Source organism: Rhinolophus hipposideros (assembly GCF_964194185.1).
Source record: "Rhinolophus hipposideros genome assembly, chromosome: 14".
NCBI classification, from domain to species: domain Eukaryota; kingdom Metazoa; phylum Chordata; class Mammalia; order Chiroptera; family Rhinolophidae; genus Rhinolophus; species Rhinolophus hipposideros.
Genome location: NC_138060.1, coordinates 2,701,000 through 2,721,528, shown reverse-complemented (window position 1 = coordinate 2,721,528; position 20,529 = coordinate 2,701,000).

Here is a 20,529-nt window from a genome sequence, read left to right as displayed (position 1 = left end):
GACTGTGGGGCTCCCCCATGCCAAAGCATTTAGACTAAATATGTGTGTGTGGGGGGGGGGCAGGCGGGGGATAGCAGGCAATTATCTGAATGTTAAACAGCTGAATATTTGGAAAACCAAATCTTTGAGTTTTTAAAACCCCTTTTTACCTGTGTTTTCATGTTTGAGAAATGTCCTGAAACAAACAAACAAAGAATCAAACTCTTTTTTAACTTTTAAAAAATTGTTAAAATTGGACTCAGTAAAATAAGTGGAAACAGTAGCAAGTGACAGATTGGTGGAAAGTTTCCTTTTCCAGTCTCCATGCCAATGCTAGCATGGGAATGCTGCTGGGTAAATGTAAAAACCAGTCAACATGGATTCTAACATTCCTACCTCTTTTTCAAAAATGGTCTATTTCGTATTTGCTACTATTGAATGCCAGCTTGGGTATTCCCTGCTTCTCCAAGCATAGAAACAGGATATGTCTACATAGGAAAATCAGATTTCAAAAGTGCGTGGCTTCATACTTGGCTGTTTGGAAAACAATCCTAATAAGGCTGTTTTGAAGCAAGGTTGGAAACACTTAAAAATAGGGTTGTTTTGGTTTCATGTTCTTTCTTTTGGTCCTGTTTCTTTCGATTGTTTTAATGTTTCAGAGGAGAAGTGAAGGCCCCTGACAGGGCAATCCTTGCATGCACGGCTACAGTTAGAAAATTGAAGTCTGACAGTTAGTTTCATTTTATAAAAAGAAAGATAGGTTGAGTTTGGATTAGTTCATAAAAACAAGTTAGGGAAGAAGACCAACCTTCCAACACTGAAATAGAAATTGAAGAGTAGCTTATCTATTCTGTTCTGCTTCTCACTGTAACCCGTTGATATTGCCGCGTGATCAGTTCAGCCCAAAGATAACTGTGAGGAGAACCCAACTTTGTGTAGCTCAGAGTGTAGATTGCCATATTCTAGAAGACCATCAAGGCTTGGCTGAACTGAAGGGGCAGCACAGAGAGTGCACAGGACCCCGTGTTTGTGAATCAGACGGACCTGGACTGGAATCCTCAGGGACCGTTGCACAAGTTACTTAAACTCTCTAAGTCTCTGTTTCTTCACCTATGTATAAAAATGGATATAAAATACCACATGGGCGACAGCCTCCATGGGTTTAAAGAGTGTAATACCTGTGAAGTGGTCAGCACCCAGGACAGACTGGGAACCCTGCCGGGGGGCCACTTATTAAGCCGTACCATTTGATGTCCTCCAACAATTTCAGCCAATACTGATACAGTTATTTTGCGTTCCCCACCAGATTAGATGGCATACTCCTTGAGATTAGGATCTTGTGTCTAATTGCCCCCCCACCAGCATAGCACAATGATAGGCATATTATTAGCAGACACTCAGTAATTAATTGACGATCAGCAGGAATATACCCTGTGGAAGGCAGTCCAGAGACAGGTCACAAGCAAATGATATATAGTATATACACATTTAATTTACCTGAATTGATTAAATGTTGTCATCAAAAAGCTAGAGTGATAGACTTTACCTGGTGCCGGTGATTGGCCTGCCATTCTCCTCAGTGGACATGAGACTGAAATGAGGTGAACTGGGAGATACAAAGCTATCTCACTGTGGTCACTCTGGGACCCAAGCTGGTGAAGGCCCCTTGTCAAGTGCTTCGTGACTGCCAGTGCGGGTGGTGTAGTGGCTTAAATTGTGTCCCCCAAAAAGCTATGTTCAAGTCCTCATCCCAGTACTTAATATTGTGACCTTATTTAGTAGTAGGGTCTTTATAGATATAATCAATTTAAGATGAGGTCATACTGGATTAGGGTGCACCCTAAATCTAATGACTGGTATCTTTATAAGAGAAAGGAGAGGGAGGTTTGGGACACACCACACACACACACACACACACACACAGTGTCCCGTGTGAAGATACAGGCAGAGATGGGCGTGATGTGTGTACAAGCGAGGGATTGCCAGCAGCCACCAGAGCTGGAAGAGGCAAGGAAGGGTCCTCCCCTGGAGGCTTCAGAGGGAGCGTGGGTCTGTTGACACATGGATTTCAAATTTCTAGCCTCAGAGCTGTGAGAGAATACATTTCAGTTGCTGTAAGCCCTCCAGGTGTGGTAATTTCTTACAGCAGCCACAGGAAACGAACACAAATGGGAGGGGCCGATGGTTGCACACCAAGTTTCCACTGCCTCTGCCTGGAATTGATGCGCACACTTCTGCTCGTGTCATGTGACTTAGTCTGCCTGCAAGGGGGTGGACAATGTAAGTCTGCAACACACTCTGGTTTCTGAGGAGAACCAGAAATCTAGTGAATAATGCCATATTTTACAGGAATAGATCATGGCTTAGATTTGTCAATGAGCATAATGAATGTATATGAGATTAGCAATTATTATAAATCATAATGTAGATTTCCTCTGTGTTTTTTCAGTTCAGTATTCCTTATACTAGAACTATACAAAGACTCTGAAAGAGAGTAGATGATTAAGCTGATATTTTCTTTCAGGTGGGTATTAAACCATCATTCATTCAACAGCTATTTACTTACTAAGCACTTGGCTGTGACCAGACATTGTGGGAGGCAGTAGGGGTACAATAGGGAGCAGAACAGACGTGAAGCCACCCCTGAAAGTGCACATGAATCACACAATCATACGATTACATAATTACAGCACTCCTGCTTCAGATAATGAAGAAGAGGAGGCTGGAGTTTTTCTACTGCTTCTCGGGGCACCTTTGCTACCACCAAATATGTTCTGGTCTGTACTTGCAATGTTCCCTGTAGTTCATCAGTGTACTTCACCTGCCTTCTAAGTTTGGGAATTTGCCCCTAGTACTGGCTTTCTAAGGGACCCCTCGCATGTTCACCTTGTTAGATGTACTTTCATTTCCATTACCTATTGTGTAGTAGGTGCTCAACAAATATGGACTTGGAGGGAGAAGGGCAATATATGTATATTTGGTCTGCCATCTTGAACAGGAAGCCTGAAACATTGTCTCAACTATGTAAATGAGGAGAGCTTTCCGTGTTATTGTATATTAAGCTCTGGTTTCAAAAGTGACTCCAGCTCGGGTGAGGACTCTTTCATGCACGTTCTTCAGATGACTTCTCATTGTTCTTGCACAATACGTAAGGCCTGGTACTTTTATACCTACGCTAGGTCCCATCTGTCTTTGTGTAACTGATTTTCATTTAGATGGGTTCAAAAAAAGGAAAACAGATATTCTGCTTGATTTTTTTACCCTTCATCCTTTATCACTGTGCTATTACACAGTGGCATTTACTTGGTGTCTTTTCTTGTTAACAAACCCATAATATCAGTCTGAAATATATTTTTAAAATAATAACCATGCTTTAAATGTGACGTATGAAAAACGGAATTGCTTTTGTAATTCTAAATAAGACATCTATTTTAATCTATTTCAATGCTGATGATTTCTCTTTATTTTAAAAAATAAATCACCATGCTTCAATTTGAAAGCCAATTATCTATGAAGTCACTTTATTTGGTCTATTCAAGTGATAATGTACAATAAAGTTTACCTATTTTCAAACAGTTGAAATATTAATCCAGGAGAAGGTGTTTTTTAAACCATTAGTATAAAATGCATTTGAAATAATATGAAGGGTCAGGACACATTGGGTTCTAAAAGATTTAGGTTTTATTCATCATAATGCTGAATGTATTTAATATTTATTTTTGGCACTGCAGATGGGCCTTAAGGCTAAGGCTTCATTAAAAAGAAGGTTGTTATACAAATTTGTTGTGTGCTTGATAACTTTCCGTAGAGAAAATCTCATGTAGTAAAGAATTTTCTTAAGATAAAAACCTAGGCTAAGTGATTTTTATTCTTTTAGAGCAACATTTATTAGCCATCCCACACAAATAAATTTTATTAAGCAACTTGTTTTTCTCCTCTAAAATTGGATCATATTTGTTTTTCTATAGAGGGAAAGGACTGGAATAATAAGGCATCTAGTTATAGGAATTTATAGGCACAAACCGGTTAACAGATGCTCAATTTCTAAAGGTACAGGCTGGCTGTCTCAATGCTTTGTATGTGGTAGGTGCTCAATAAATCTCAATACATCTTGTATAATATCTCCAGTTACCTTATGGGGTAGCTATTATTACAATACCCATTTTACAGATGAGAAAAGTGAGATTTGGAGAGATTAACTATGTTACACAATATGAATCACATTAACTTATGTGTAGTAGAACTGGGTTTCAACCTGATTCAGTCTGATGCCACATACTTAAATATACAGCTTCTCCTATTTATTACATATGCTTTACTTAAATATTGCCATAAAATATTTAGGTAGCCATCACCAGAAGAAACGATGACTATGCTGTAAATTTTCCTCAAACACTTCTTAAAACCTTTTTTCTCTCTCCCTTTCTTTTTCTCTTTCTCTCCTCTCCCTCCCCCTTTCCTCATCTATCTGTCTATCTAACGCTATCTCAACAACTCAGAGATCAAGTCTTAAAAACAAAATAGCAGAGAACAAGTACAATTCTACACATGTGACTTTTTGTTTGGGGGATTTTTTTTCCCCAGAGACATTCTCTGAAGAACAGGTTCAGAAGAGCTATGGTATTTTTTTTTTTTATTTTTTTTTGTAAAGAAAACAGGCAATCAACATTTCTATTCTGCAGGTTGGTTTGTCAGAGCTCTAAGAGAAGATTGGCACATGTGTTCTAACAAGGAAAGTGTCCTGTCAGAACACCCTGCTCACTTCTGTAGGCAGAAGGGTCAGCGGAGGCTGAATATTCTAGCACAGCATCTGCCAATGAGTGTTTTTCCTTAGAAAAAGACTGAGTTTTATGATCAGGTAATTCTGAAGATCTTTCAAGAAGTCACAGTTTGTATCAACACGGTAAAGGCCCTGAGAAGCCCTGCAGGAAGAAACCAGCCCAACTTGGCACAAACCAGGAGTTCCAAAATATTTGGTCACACAGCACTTTTTGCGTGTGTCAGGGATAAAAGTTCAGGCAAATGGAAATCCCTTATCTTGACCACATGCAAGCCTTAACAGAAAACTCACTGAATTTAAAATGTGTTTAGAATATGTAGTCAGTCTTGAAGGAGCTCATCAACCAACACAGGGAATGTTGAGATATTTTAAATCATCTAACTTGCTTTATAGATGAGGAGACTGGGAATCCAAAAGATTTCATCTCATAGGAACTAGGACATAGAGCTGGGAGTATGTCATGCTTCTCCTGCTTCCTAGTTCAAGCTTTCCCCCCCCAACTATATGTGCATGTCTTGGAGCTATGGGTACCCACCCATAGCTGTTATGGGTACCCAAAACAGTTATAAGCACATTTTCCAAAAACAGAAGACTGCTTTATGAAAATCCCTGCCCTATAGATTGAGTCATTGCAGTTGCTGGTTCCACTTTCCCTATAGTGAGAAATGGCTGTCAAATTGTGCATTTGAGGATAAAGCACCCTGGGTCTCTACTCACTAGTGTCATTTGCCGTTTACATACTTGGGTAGACTTTGGGTTTGCTAACTGTATACAGAAGTATTATCAACCTTGGACCCAGGAAATAGCAAAAGGGTAGCATAACTTGAGGGGGAGGAATTGGAAAACTACCTTTGGTGGGAGGAGCTCTCACTTTGACAACCCTAAGGGGTGAATCACTAACTCTGCGTTTGTTTGTTTTTGAGCTGCAACTGACTAGAATGAAAATATTTCCAAACCCTAGCCAACGATCCATAGTAATTGTGCTTTTATGAGTTATTGCAGCGTTCTCCCCTCCATTTCCTCCTGTGTTTGTCTGTTTAATAGACCCCCATCATAACAGCTGGAAATGGAGAAGCAGAGAGAGAGAAGGGCTAGGAGAAGAGTGTCCTGGGGTCCTTTGAGTAGAAGTGTTTAACTCACAGAGTGAGTGGGGCTCCAGAACCTGCCATGACTGAGGGGCTAACAGCCTTCCTTAAAATGATGAAAACTCTAAAATCCAATCCCAACACCAAGAGATTTCAGTTATTCAGTGATTTTAAAATTAATCGCCAGTCTGATTTATAAATTGAGCTCTTACACATTCAGTTTGTGTAAACCAGTAGATTTCAAACTTATTTTTTCTAGTGGAACATCCAAATTTTGATAATCCTGTCAGATAAAATTCTTCTTGATTTTTTAAAAAAATTTTTTCTTCTTCTTTAATATGCATATAGGGCAGGAAGAGCTGTGAAGGGAGAGCACACGCCATTTAATTTACCAGAAATACTCCGTCTGCAGGCACTGGGAGAAAAGTGCTGTGAGAACCAGTCTATACTGCATGTTGCTACCAGATGGGTTTTTTTTAGAACAACAATTTCACCATTACTATGTTCAAAGTCCTAAACTGATTTCCAAAACTAATAGCTCATGTCACTGTCTACACCCATCTGAACAGCATTCAAGCTTCTCTGTGATTGGAACCCAGCCTCCCTGTCGAGCAGTCTCACCTCTGTGTTCTAATCAGGTCAGTCTTTTTCCTGACATTACATGAGCTGCGAGCACCCCTGTCTCCACCTTCACACCTTCCAGATTGTCCCCCTGCAGTCTTGCTACCTATTCAGTCTTCAATGTTAAAAGTATCATCACCTCCTCTCCAAATAACTGCAGTCCACATTTGACTTTCTTTTCTAAAATCTGAGAGCATTTGGAGTGTACCCCTCAAGCACTTGAGAGACACATCTGGATTTGAATCAGGGTTCTTCCACCTGCTATCTATTACTTCATGTCTGTGAGCCTCTGTTCCCTTGTCTGTAAAATGGAGATAATGATGGTTCCATGCTCAGAGGATAGTTATGAGAACTAAGTAGAATAATATGTGTGGAAACTACATGTAATATGGATAAGTGTCATCCATCAAGTGCATGATTATAAGAGCTCATAAACATAAGCAATCAACATCCTGATACCTACCTAATAGGTAGGAAGTGACAAGGATGAAATGAGAGCATGCAAACTGCTTCCCAGACTGCATGGCATAGTGTGTGCCCACTCTTTGTTTCTTGGCTATTAGATGATGATGATGATGCTGATATCATGGAGTACGGAACAGAGGAACTGCCATAGCTAAATATCTACAGTGCTTAGCACAGTGCCTGCCCTATGAGTGAGCTCAAAAAAATAGTTAGCAGCTATCATTGCATATTATTTTGTATTATTATGAGGTCTAACAATTAAGCTCGCGAACTTGCCACGAAGAGTATACATTGGCGGCACTGTACAAACAGCTCGGTAAAGTTTCATAACCTTAGTCTATCAATGTCTCACAGCTGTGTTTGTGTCGACGTGTGGCGGTGTCTTGCTGAGTGGCGTTCATTACTGTTGTTGCGTGGTTTTGTGTGCCGTCATGAGAATGTCTGAGATCGAATGAGAGCAAAGAACAAACATTAAATTTCTTGTTAAACTTGGCAAGAGTGGAAGTGAAATCAGGGACATGTTAGTCTGAGTTTATGGGGATAATGGCATGAAGAAAACAGCAGTGTACAAGTGGATTAAATGTTTTTCTGAGGGGAGAAAATGCGTCACTGATGAAGAGAGGTCAGGGCGGCCAGTAACGAGCAGAAATGTTGAAAACATTGCAAAAATTTGTTGAGTTGTGTGTCAAAATCATTGGCTGCCTGGGAGAACCATAGCAGACCAAGTAAACATCGATAGAAAAATAGTTAAGAAAATCTTAACTGAAAATCCTGGCATGAGAAAGGTGTGTGCAAAAAGTGTCCTGAAGGAGCTCACCGATGAACAAAAGCAGAGTTCAAGTTTGCCAAGACCTTTTGGGGAGAAAAGACGATGTTTTGGGCCATGTTATCACTGGTGATGAAACATGGGTGTACCAACAGAACCCTGAAACAAAACATTGAAGTCCACAATGGAAGTCAGCCAACTCTCCACGACTGAGAAAGTTCCATCAGTCCAAATCAAGAGTCAAACGATGTTGCTAACCGTTTTTGATATCAGAGGGATTATTCATTATGAATTTGTACCAATGGGACAAAGAGTTAACCAAGTTTACTTTTTGGAAGTGTTGAAAAGGCTGCATAAAAAAGTTAGATGAAAACAATCTGAACTTTTCGCCAACAATTCATGACTCTTGCATCACGACAAGGCACCAGATCACAGGGCATTGTGTCTGTGAGGGAGGTTTTAGCCAGTAAACAAATAACTGTATTGGAACACCCTCCCCACTCACCTGATCTGGCCCCCAATGACTTCTTTCTTTACCCAAAGATGAAGGAAATATTGAAAGGAAGACATTTTGATGACATTCAGGACATCAAGAGTAATATGACAACAGCTCTGATGGCCATCCCACAAAAACAGTTCCAAAATGGCTTTGAAGGGTGGACTAGGTGCTGGCATTGGTGCATAGCTTCCCAAGGGGAGTACTTCGAAGGTGACCGTAGTGATATTCAGCAATGGGGTATGTAGCACTTTTTTCACATGAGTTCATGAACTTAATTGGCTGACTTTGTATATACCTATTTCCTAAATGTAAATGTGTTTACAGTTTTTCTGTGTTCTCCAATATTAGGCTTTTGGTGTGTTTTTTTTTTCAATATTTGACCCAATTATAATGAGCCATGACATCAAATGATGAGCTCTTGAAGTCAGAGTATTAAATTCTCAACTACTCTGTAGTATACTTCATAATTAAGTCCTATCATTTGCCTTTCTTAAACATTATGATAAATTTACTCAAAGTTTGAGCATATTTTGGGATTAGCAATGTGTCATCAGAATTTGGGGGCAATAGTCAATTGCTCCCCCTCCTCCCTATGGGGCAGGTACAGATCTAACAGATACTGAATCAGAGATGTCAGACGCAAAAGAGAACAGGCAGAAAAGCTTTGTGGACTGGCCTTCAGAGCCTACTTGTCAGACTTTTTATGGCGATTCATTTTAAAAAGAGTTGCTCTGGACTCAGGCTTGATGCGGTCCTGTCCTAGCTCTGTCCTTTACGGCCTACTTAGGCTTGGGGAGATGTTCAGGTTCTCAGAGCTTCAGTGCTCTGATCAATAAAAGGGAGCTAATAATAATAATAATAACCCCTGTGGTATAGGGTTGTTATGAGAACGAAATGATAATACCCCTAATGCAGTATAAGGATCAAGAAAAGCATTTGCTGTTATCAGAGGAAAGGGCATTGTGCCAACATGAGTGTCCTAGTTTTGACAGTGTACCCTGACTAGGGAAGATGCTATCCTTGGGACAAGTTTGGTGAAGACTACTTGGAACTCTCTGTTTTGTTTTTATACTGTCTTGTGAATCTAAAATTATTTCAAAATAGTTAAAAGAAAACTTTCAACACAGCTATGAAGATTCTTGAAATGTGAAGCTGGAAAAGAATACAAAGGGTACCAATAGCTCTACCAATATCCTTTTTCAACAAAATGTTTTATACCATGACATGGTATAATGGTAGGCATGGTAGACATGGTACCATGACATGGTATAATGTCTAAATGTTAGGAGAAAAATCCATGTTCTGTGGAAGACATGTTGGCCAGGAAAACATATTAACCAATTCTGATAAATTGATAATAGCAAACATTATAATAAGCACCCACTAAGTGCCAGAAATTATGCTAAGTGCTTTACATGAACTCTGTAATCCTCCCAACATCCCCAGATGGTTCCTATTAGAACAACATCCCGCATCTCCAGAGCCCTGGCCATGTGCTGATGTCCTGGGCAGCCTCACCTGCTTTGCTTCCTTCCATCCTCACAGCACAGTGAAGGAGGTGCTAACACTACCCCACGACAAGTTCTGTGACTTGATGTGAGTTTCTTAACCTCTGATAAATTGAAATAAGCTACGTGTAAATGTAAAAGTATAAAATACAGCTACATGTGTACATTTACAAAATAGTAAAATAAGTGTGAGTGTGGCCAATGTCAGGTCCAGCCTTTGAACTCAAACATGCCTCTGAAGCATTTGTGTCCCTCCCCAGACAGGCACCCTGGTTGTTTCATTTGTTAACAATTTCCTGACTTGTGTTTTGTAGTTTTGCCAGCTATACACAGATTCCTAAACAACATGGATTCTTCTTCTACTCTATTCCATAAGCAGAGAGATCTGAGCCAAAGTCCTCAGGAATCTTTCAGTTGCCAAGTAATAAAATCCAATTCAAACTGTCTTAGGCAATGAGAAAGAATTGATGTACTCTAGAAGCGGAGAGGACCTGGGTCAGTGCAGGCTGGTCTTTGGTCAGGTTTGGGGCTAGGCTGCTCTTCTCTGTGAGACTCTCCTGAATGAGGGGACCCAGCAGTTTCAGACTCATATTCTCCTTGTTTCTCATATACTGAAAGGGGGCTCTGAACCTCCCCCTCCAACAATTCCAGCAGAAATCCCAGGGTTGAGTCTAAGTGAACCATTTGGGGTAGGTGCTCATCTCTAACCAGTCATGATAGCTTCAGGGATGGAACGCATTGTTGGACAGGCTTGTGATATGTGGGTGTTGTGACTGTGACACATATGAGGGTCATCACACCTAGCCCACGTGAACTTAGGGTGTGAAAGGGTGATTCTCCTATGGTAGGTAAAGATGCTGTTCACAAAGGAAGAGAGAAAATGGACACACACAAAGGCAAGAGGTGTGTGCCCCACTTCTGAGCAAAGGGGGTTACTCTGTTCACATCTTAGCTACCGACAAGCTGTACACACCCTCCCAAGAAGTGCCCCTGTGAGGACCTTCTCAGCCTCTTAGGGACAAAGGGTTCTTAAACATGATCTGTTCTGCTTCACCAGGAAAGCATCACCGAAGACTTAACCTTGGAATTTTCATTTTTATACACCAGACTCTTTATATAAAATATACTTTGTGTTTAAATTGGATAGTAATATCTCTAGCTTCCTACTTGATGACTACATGTGTTCTCTTTATACCAGAATGAGGTAAATGAAGAAGAAATTGGTGGGTGCTATTTCAGAGATGTGTGGCACAGAGATCAGAAGAAAAAGTCAGAAAAAAACCAAAAAGGCAACCCATGATTACTCATAATAAAGATAACCACCAAATAATGAGACTTTATGAGCTAAAATTATGAAATATTTATAGATCAGTTCATTTTGTTTGCCACTGCAAACTGTTTCATTTTTCACATCTCTCTCTTTGCTTCTATCAGAAGTCATGGAAACAACAGTTTCTTTTTTCTTTCTCTTCCTATGTAAATTGATTCACCTCAGCATGTACTGGCCGTTTCTTGGCATATTCTCTTTGACTAAAGCCATGTCAGTAAAAATTTAAAAATAAATAAATAAAGTCATGTGAATTTAAAAGAATGTAAAGAACCTAATAATGAATGCTTTCAGAAGTTAAAAATGTGAAAAGCTGACCTTGAATCAATGACAAAATTACTTTATAGAATATACATATAAAATCAGTGACAATTTTCCTACCTTAAAATAATTATATTCCTCGGCAAGACTTTTGGAAAGAAAAATAGTATGCCTCATTCTGTAGACCTATTTTTCTTAAATTTGCTTGTAAATCACATTTTTGTAAACTGAACCATCATCTAAGGTCTGGGGTACCTAAAAAAAATTTCAGTGAATCATAAATAATTATAATTTTAAAGGAGGAAAATATTTCTGAGCTATCTTATGTAAGTTTCTCCATTTATAGATGTGGAAACTGAGATGCATAGTGAGAAATGACTTAACCTAGGTACACTTACAGTAAGTTTTTATGATTTGTATTGATATCCTTTTTAAACTGCAGATTTTGTTTTCAATGTTTACCTCAAGGAAGGCAAGCCTGTAGGACCCAAAGAAGATTATTTTCTTCACAACTCTCTTTATCATGAATTTTAAAGTTTGTAGATAACTAAGATAAAACTTACAGATTTTAAACAGCTTTTTGAAAGAAGAAGGTCACAGTTTAAACCAGTGGTTTGCAAATGTACCACAGCTTCTTAATCCAGTCATCTACCGATGGGCATTTCGGTTGTTTCCATATCTTGGCTATTGTGTAAAGTGCTGCAATAAACATAGGAGTGCATACAGAAAAAAAAAAAATAAAAAAAATAAAAAAAAAAAAAAAAAAATAAACCAGTGGTTTGCAACTGGGGGAATTTGGCAATGTCTGAAGACATTTTTGGTCATCACAATTACACTACTGACAAGGCCCGAGATGGGGGTGCACATCGTACAGTGCACAGGACAGTGCCCCTACCCCCAGGAGAGAAGCATCCAAGCCGAAATGCCAGTAGAGCCACAGTCGAGGAGCTCTGAGCTAAATGAACCCCCAGTGAAGGCGAAGACTCTCACAAAGACATTCGTAATAAATCCTGTGTGTTACGTGTTCTGTTGAGCGCGACTATTAAAGTGTCATTATAACCCTGTATCTCTATCGATAAGCTAGTTGAGAAGCCTTCCTACCTACTTTTGTACTTACCCTCTGCTTCCTCCTTCCTGTGAAATTGAACTCTCTAAGTTCAACCCTCTTCCAAAGCTTGGTAGCTGCTTAGGATTAAATTCAGCTGCACGTAATGAAAACATCCAATTTCTTTGGCTTCACCAACCACGTAAAAGACGTCTCAGGTAAAAGACGTCTGGAGTTGGCTGCCCAGGGCTGGTGCACTGGACCCCGTGATGCCATCAGAGACAAGACATCTACTCTTCCCCCAGTCATCCTTGATGTTTGTCCTCATGCATGTCCCCTCCGGGTGGCATGATGGTTGCTCCATCAACTGTCAGGGGAGTGGGCAGGCAAAGAGTAAAGGGTGCTGCAGATCGGGAACAACTGCCTCTGGTGGCCGTTCCACCTGTAGTCTCTAAAATCGCACTCTGTTCACCGCCCATGTGCACTTATATTCGATGATGATATATTTCTCTGTGTTGGTGCTGTGGTCCCTCTCTGCCTCCCACTAGATGATAACCTTTGTTGGGAGAAGGTGGCAGGTGCTCTGCACGCCGGCCCTGGCAGCCTTCTTACCATTTCTGAGCTCTCCTCCCTTAGCTGCATCGAACCTTTGCTGCCAGTAGCGGAACCTGTGGCAGGAGAGCTCGTGGGCTCCTGGAGGGGCTTTACTCTGCTTGCGTGAAGAACCAGGAACGTCTGAGTATTCCCATCCCTGGGGGGTGGCCTGTAGCCAACAGCATCCTGCTAGCACAGGAGTAAGAAAGCCCAGCTCCGTTGTCTGAGGTGTGACTTACACTCCAGAGACCCTGCAGAGGCATGCGGAGGTGGGGCTCTGCCTGGGGCTCCACCTGCCTGCCCTGATCCGTGCACCCGCACTTTGCTACCAGGGAATACTGCCTTAAGAAATCATGTGCATGGGAATCTTTGTCTCAGAGTCTGCTTCTGGGGAACAAACCATGTTGTTTTTATCCACCCAGGGCCTAGTACAGTACCTGACATAGTGGGTGCTTGAAAACCTCTGCACAATTGGTTAAAAAAATAAAATACAGTGTTAAACTTGATCAAACAACCAGTTCTACTGAAAATACACATTTGAATTCAGTCAAGTTCATATGATTCAGCAAAAGATTCAGTAACTAATTCACTACATAGATTAGAGTCTATCTAGTGGAACTCAAGTTCAAAATAATCTGGTCAAAGTTGGATAGTAAATTTTTACTTAAACTTGAGGCCATGGATCGATATGAGAAGTGTTAGATTTTTAAAACATGTATCGTTCTTCGATTAACTCAGGTTCCCACTCAGAAGTCTGGAAGTCTCACCCTTCTAGATGCCATAAAACCCTCTTTTTGATAAGCAGATAGCTACACTGGTACCTCAGAAGCAAAGCTACAGGTAGTGTTACATGAAGTTACTACAAATGAGAGCTGAAGAAAAGATGGGTTCCCACTGGGAGCCTCTGTCTCCTGGAGCCTCAGTGCTCACAGAGGCTGCTCTTTGTACCCCTGGCTCAATAGACCCTGCCCTGGCCTGCTCTCTTCCCTTCACCATTCTGAGTGCTCTCAAGTGGCTGTTCTACTGTGGGTCAGAGTGCCTGATCCCTGAGCCTGACCCTCCTCAAAGCCACAGAGAGTCCTCCCCAGAAAAGTGGAGGTTTGAAAGAAGGGATCCTGAAATTGGCTGAGTGCTGTGACTGAATTTCAGCGAATATCTTACCTCACACTTCTATTATTTTCCTAAGAGCCAAATAAACATTTTCTTGTTACAACCCACTCTTGGCTTTGGAGCTAGACTCCCAGAGTTCAAATCCCAGCTCTGCCACATTCAAGTTCTGTGATCTCAGGCCACTTGCTGAATCCCTCTTGGCCTCAGTTTCCTATTTATAGAACGTAGAACACATGAGAGTGAAGGGTCTTGGTGTTTCTCGGCCATTCCTGTATTCCCAGTGACTAGACAGGCTCTGAAATATGGTAAGTGCTCAATAAGTATTTGCTGATTAAGTGGATGAGGGTATTGGTGAAGGCTGAGTGAACGTGAAGGGCTTACCAGTGTCTGGCACAAAGCAACCTCTCCATAAACATTAGCTACAAAGTACACATTAAATCTGTACTTGCATTTCATGTTTCATCTCCAATACCATAGCTTCTAAGCGCAGTGTAACGTGTTAGAACTCCTCCTCTTGGTGAGTAGAGGCATCTCTCTGCTTTCTGACGATAAAAGCACAGGTGGTAAACACCGCCACTTGCCCAACAAGCCTCCATTCACACCTGTTTTTCTTGCTGAGAGAACCCAGATTCTGATGACGTGTTCACCGCCTCACATGGTCCATGCCTCAGGGGAATGTGACCAAGAGCAGGCACTAGGAGTGGCCTGAGCCAATCCCATGCGACCCCCCGCCCCCCTCCCTGTGTGGTTTCAGTTGGTCACACAAAGTTGGCCCAAACCGAACGGAGGGAAGATTTGCACTCCTTGCTTGGGGGGCATACCTTTCCCCTCTCTCACCAGCTGGTTGAGAATAAAGAAGCCTACAGCTGCAATTGCGGCTGGTGGTCATCTCGCAGTCATGAGATCCTGCAGAAGTCGGTTTCAATCATCATGAGAAAGATGGAGCAGAGAGATGGAGGGAGCCCCATATGGATGACATCTTTGCGCTACTGATAGGTCTATTCTTACCAGTTATGTCAAATAATGCATTTCCTTACTAAGTCATTTAAGGTGGGCCTTTCAGTACCTTGCAGATAGAAACATCCAACCCAATAGGCTCCAGAAGCATTTAGGAGGTGATACTGAAAGCGCCTTCTTCAAATAATGAATAGCAAAGAGAGCTAACAGTCATCACTGTGTCAAAACTTGTACCAGGTCCTTTAGCTGTTTCTCTTGTTTACTCTTCTGAACAACCCTATGAGGTAGACACTGTTACTGACATCATTTTTCAGATGAGGAAACCTATGTCCAGGTGTACGCCAAGGTTACACTGACCCCAAAACAGGTGAGTGGGAGAGCTGGGATGCAGGCACAGGACCCTGGCTGTGGAGTCAACCTTACCACCCAGCAGTGAAGCCCAGTCACTGCTCTACACGGTGTTCACGGCTACGAAGGCTCACAACGCAAACAGCAAAACTAAATGAAACAACAAACCAGGTGTTTGAAAAAGCGTACTAAACTTTCTTAGGGAAAAATGGAACACTAGTACAATTTTATTGCTGGTGTACTCTTTTTCATGGAATTTGTCCCCTTTTGAAAACAGGTATTGATTTTGATCATTCGTCAAGTACTTATTGGGCTCTTATGTCATCATTGTGCCATCTGCTAGTGGTACAAGAGTAGGCAACTTCCCATGTAGTGGGAGAGGCGGACAAGCAAGCGGCAATCACCACGCCAAGGGAGAAGCCCTTTCATACGGGCAACACAGTCCAGTGCCCTGGAAGCATCTAAACATGGTATGGAGAGCAGGATGGTGCAAAAGTCGTGCCTCAAAATGCTTTCCAGATGGGACATAAGACTTCCCAGGGGGAGACGAGAGGACCTGTACAGAGGCCTATAGGAGTAAAGAGAGAGCATGGCATGTTCACAAAACTGCAAAACGTGTGTAACTAGGAAAATGTTCAGATAGATGGGAAGAAAGGTGGAGTTTGGGAGATAAGCAGCGGTCAGGAAGCCCAGGTTCTCCGAGGCAAAAAAAGTGAAGTGCTGACACTTAATTTGGGAGATGCAATCCCAAGGCAGTGTGGGCTAGTTAAAAAGGGAGGTGAGGCAAGTGAAGTACAAAGCAGTGAGAGGAAACCATAGCACATCACTTTGCTCGCACTTTGCTATAAGGAGGCAGAAAGAGGCCCAGCAGGTAACTCAGCAGGCACAACTGTTTGGGACAAGGGACTTCTCTGGGAAGGTTGGAGAAGAAACCCCTCTGATGGTAGTCCATAAAGGTAGACAAAAGGGGATATTCATCTGTCCTTCCAGCTCCTGTTTCCCACTCGTCAAGGACCGTTCATTAGGAGTTAACTTCTCTGTACTTCTGGTTACATCCTGGCCCTTGGGGTCTGCCCAGGAAGCCAGATTTCATGCCACGTCATGTGGCATTTCATGCAATTCTGGAAGTCGAGGATCGCTCAGAACAGAGGTAGGTGGCGAGACCTGAAGGCCATGCAGGCCCATCACATCAATTTGGGTCCCAGCCAGCAGAAGTGAGCTCCTTCAGAAAGGAGGACGCTGAAAAAACTCTGCAAAGGTTTATCTCCAATATAGTCTTTTTCCTGAGAGAAGCTATGAAGAGCTTGAAGCCTAGGACAGCCACAGTTAGGATAGAGTTTAGGAAGTACATCTGGGCTGCAATGTGAAGTGGAAATGGAAAGGGCAAGTCTGAGAGTGTGCAGCCCACACTGAAGCCCAGTGGGAGTGGGAGTGAGTGTGAGGCCAGGTGGGTGAATTTGACCAATACTAAGGCACTCAGTTTGATTGTACTTTGTAGATGCAGAGAATCAAGGTAAGAGAGAGGATGGGACTCAGATTTCTGGCTTGGCCAGCTGAGGATTAGATGGTGATGACATTTGCTGAGATGGGAAATGGAGAGGTTGGAGGTACGGTGGGGTGGGGAGGAAGCAGTGATATTGAATTCAGTTTTGAAAATCTTGGATTTGAGAAGCTTGAAATTCATCCAAATAGAAGTGTACTAAAGCAGTTGGTGACCGTAGTCTGGAGGTTGGGAGCAATATCTCAGCTGAAGACATAGATTTTTGAGTCATAGGAGTATATGTGGATAATGAAGCAGGTGTGGGGTGCATGAGATATATAAGGGCGAACATGTAAGAGGAGAGGAAAAGAGGGCCAAGGATCCAGCCCTTGCAGGCCCCACAATATGAATGTCTAATGACTAGACAGGTAGGCGAAGAGGAGTCTCCAAAGGAACCCGAGAAAGCATGACCAAAGATGTCCCCAGGTCAGGAGAGCTTTTCAAGGAAACGGGAGGAACAGTGTCAGATGCTGCAGAGGAGTGAACTCAGAAAACGAGTAAGAAGTGTTCAATGTATTTAGAAACAATGTTTTTGGTTTCTTTGTTGAGAGCAGTATCAGTGGGTTGGATCTGTGGTGTATAAAATATAAACAGCCACTTTAAAATGGAGATGTAGCTCACATCCCAGAGGAACTGTGTTACCTGTCTTATGCCTCAAGCCACTGGAATGTTAGAACAGGGCAAAACAACCATTGGACTGTGCCTAAAGCATCACTGTGTCCCAAAGAACTGTTTGCAAGGATAATAAGAAAGCACGTATGATAACTACCAGATGACTACTGATGATTATTGGACTGAAAATGAAAAACATTGTTTAGAATTAGTGTCCTGGATTTCCCGTTGGTAAACATTGCTCCCTCTCACAACCATATCAAAATTACAACTAAACTATAGAACAACCATCATTGAGAGTCCCCTGAAGTCTGGCTGAACAGAAGTCCTACAACTAAGGACATACAGAGGAAGCCACCTGGAGACGGGTAGGAAGGGCAGAGGTGTAGAATGGGCTGGTTGCACACCTGCCTGTGACCATTACAAATCAGGAGGGATATCTTGGCTGTGAAGGTCCCTCTCGGAGGAATGAGGAGTCCCGGCCCCACACCAGGCTCCCCAGCCCAGGGTTCCAGTGGCAGGGAGACAAGTCCCCATAACTTCTGGCTGTGGGAATCAGCAGAGATTGTGGCTGAGTGAGATGAAGGGTGGCTGGAATCTCAGGCACTCCACTTAAAGGACCTGCACATGGATTTACTCACTGATATACTCACTCACTCTGAGCTCTAGGGCTGGGGCAGCAGCTTGAAAGGCACCAGAGACACATGGGGAGGAACTGAGTTGTTTGGCTTCAGGGCAATGACTGGAGAAGCAGCTTTCTCCCTGATGGAAGAGTTGGAGAAACCAATTCTTTCTTGGTTGAGCCCTCCCTCTTCTCAGCATGCAGATGCAAGCATGTGCCATATCTGAGTCTCTATCAACCTGGCTAACACTGTTTGCTCCATCCTGGTGATTCCCTAAGACCTACCCCCACCCAAGTTTTGGGTCCATCCAAGCCACTTCCAGTGGCTTCTCCATACAAATGGCCTGTCTTGGCTCATGCTGAGGACTTTCCTAAATTCTCTAAAAGGTTCACAAAACCCAAACAAGCAGTATCTGGATTTGGTGTGTCCTGTACCTCTTGCTGAGCAGCCCCAAGACTGGCACTAGTGGCAGCAGGCTGTGGCTTCTTGAGGCACCTTCAGGTCCAATGTTGGTGGCAACCATCTGCAGATTTCTTTGTGAATCATGCCAGCTAGCTCCAAGTAGGGCATAGAGTACAGCTGAATTTGGCTGGCAGCAGAGCCTCTCCCAGGAGGCCTCAGGAGTGGCACACCCAGTGGCCAGCTTTGAAACAAGTTAGAGTACAACCTGGGTGCCTCCAAGGACAACATACCCAAAGAACATGAGGGCCCTGCTAAAACAAATTCTTCTCTGTAGGGTCTGCTTCTGCACAGCAGTTTCTCCACTGTAGTCAAGGTCAGTCTTCACAACCAATCAGCCCAAGGGTCAATCCCCCCCCCCACTCATATATAAACAGGAACCAAGGCTCCACTGCAACAGGAGGGCACACACAAGGAACACATCTGGAACACCTGACTCAGGTGACCAGGGAGACTGCACCACTGGGCCCCACAGGACATCTATTACATAAGGCCACTCTACAGAGACCGGAGACATAGCAGCCCTACCTAATACATAGAAATAAACACAGGGAAGCAGCCAAAATGGGGAGACAAAGAAACATGTCACAAATAAAAAAACAGGACAAAGCTCCAGAAAATAAAACTAAACCAAATAGAGACAAGCAATCTACCAGATACAGAGTTCAAAACACCAGTTATAAGTATGATCAATGATCTCAGGGAGAACTTGAATAAAGAGATAGGAAACATAAAAATGGAGACAGAAAACATAACAATGAACCAGTCAAAAATAAAGAATACAATAATTGAAATGAAGAATATATTAGAGGGAATCAACAGTAGATTAAATGAAGCAGAGGATTGAATTAGTGATGTAGAAGATAAGGTAGCAGAAAACACCCAATCAGAACAGCAAAAAGAAAAAAGAGTCCAAAAAAAAAAAATGAGGATAGTTTAAGGGCCTGTGGGACAATGTCAAGTGTACCAACATTTGCATTATAGAGGTACCAGAAGGAGAAGAGAGAGCAAGGAATTGGAAACCTATTTAAAGAAATAATAATGGAAAACTTCCCTAACTTAGCAAGGGACATAGATATACAAGCCCAGGAAGCACAGAGACCCAAAGAAGATGAACCCAAACAGGCCCACATCAAGACACATCATAATTGAAATGCCAAAGGTTAAAGACAAAGAAAGAATCTTAAAAGCTTCAAGAGAAAGGGAATTAGTTATGTACAAGGGAGCTCCCATAAGAACGTCAATTGATTTCTTAACGGAAACTTTGAAATGCAGAAGTGACTGGCATGATACATTCAAACTGATGAAAAGTAAGTATTTATAACTAAGGTTACTCTATCCAGCAAAGCTATAATTTAGAATCGAAGGACAGGTAAAGAGCTTCCCAGCAAGACAGAGCTGAAGGAGTTCATCAACACCAAATTAGTATTACAATGAATCTTAGATGGACTTCTTTAAGGAAAAGAAGAAGAAAAAGAAAACGTCAAAATTATGAATAATAAAATAACTACATATCTATTAACAATTACTTTCAATGTAAGTGGATTAAATGATCCAATCAAAAGACATAGGGTGGTTGAATGGATAAGAAAACAAAACCCTTACATAGGCTGCCTGAAAGAGGCTCACTTCAGATTGAAAGACACACAGAGATGGAAAGTAAAGGAGTGGAAAAAGATATTTTATGAAAATAGAAATGAAAAAAAAACAAAAAAGAGGCTGTGGTAACAATACTTATGTCAGACAGAATAGATTTTAAAACAAAGAGTATAACAAGAGATAAAGAAGAACCCAGTAATCCCACTTCTGGGTAATTATCTGAAGAAACCTAAAACACTACTACGAGGAGATGTGGGCATGCATATCTTCATTGCAGCATTGTTTACAATGACTAAGATGTGGAGCCAGCTTCGTTGTCTGTCGATGGATGAATGGATAAAGAGGAGGTGG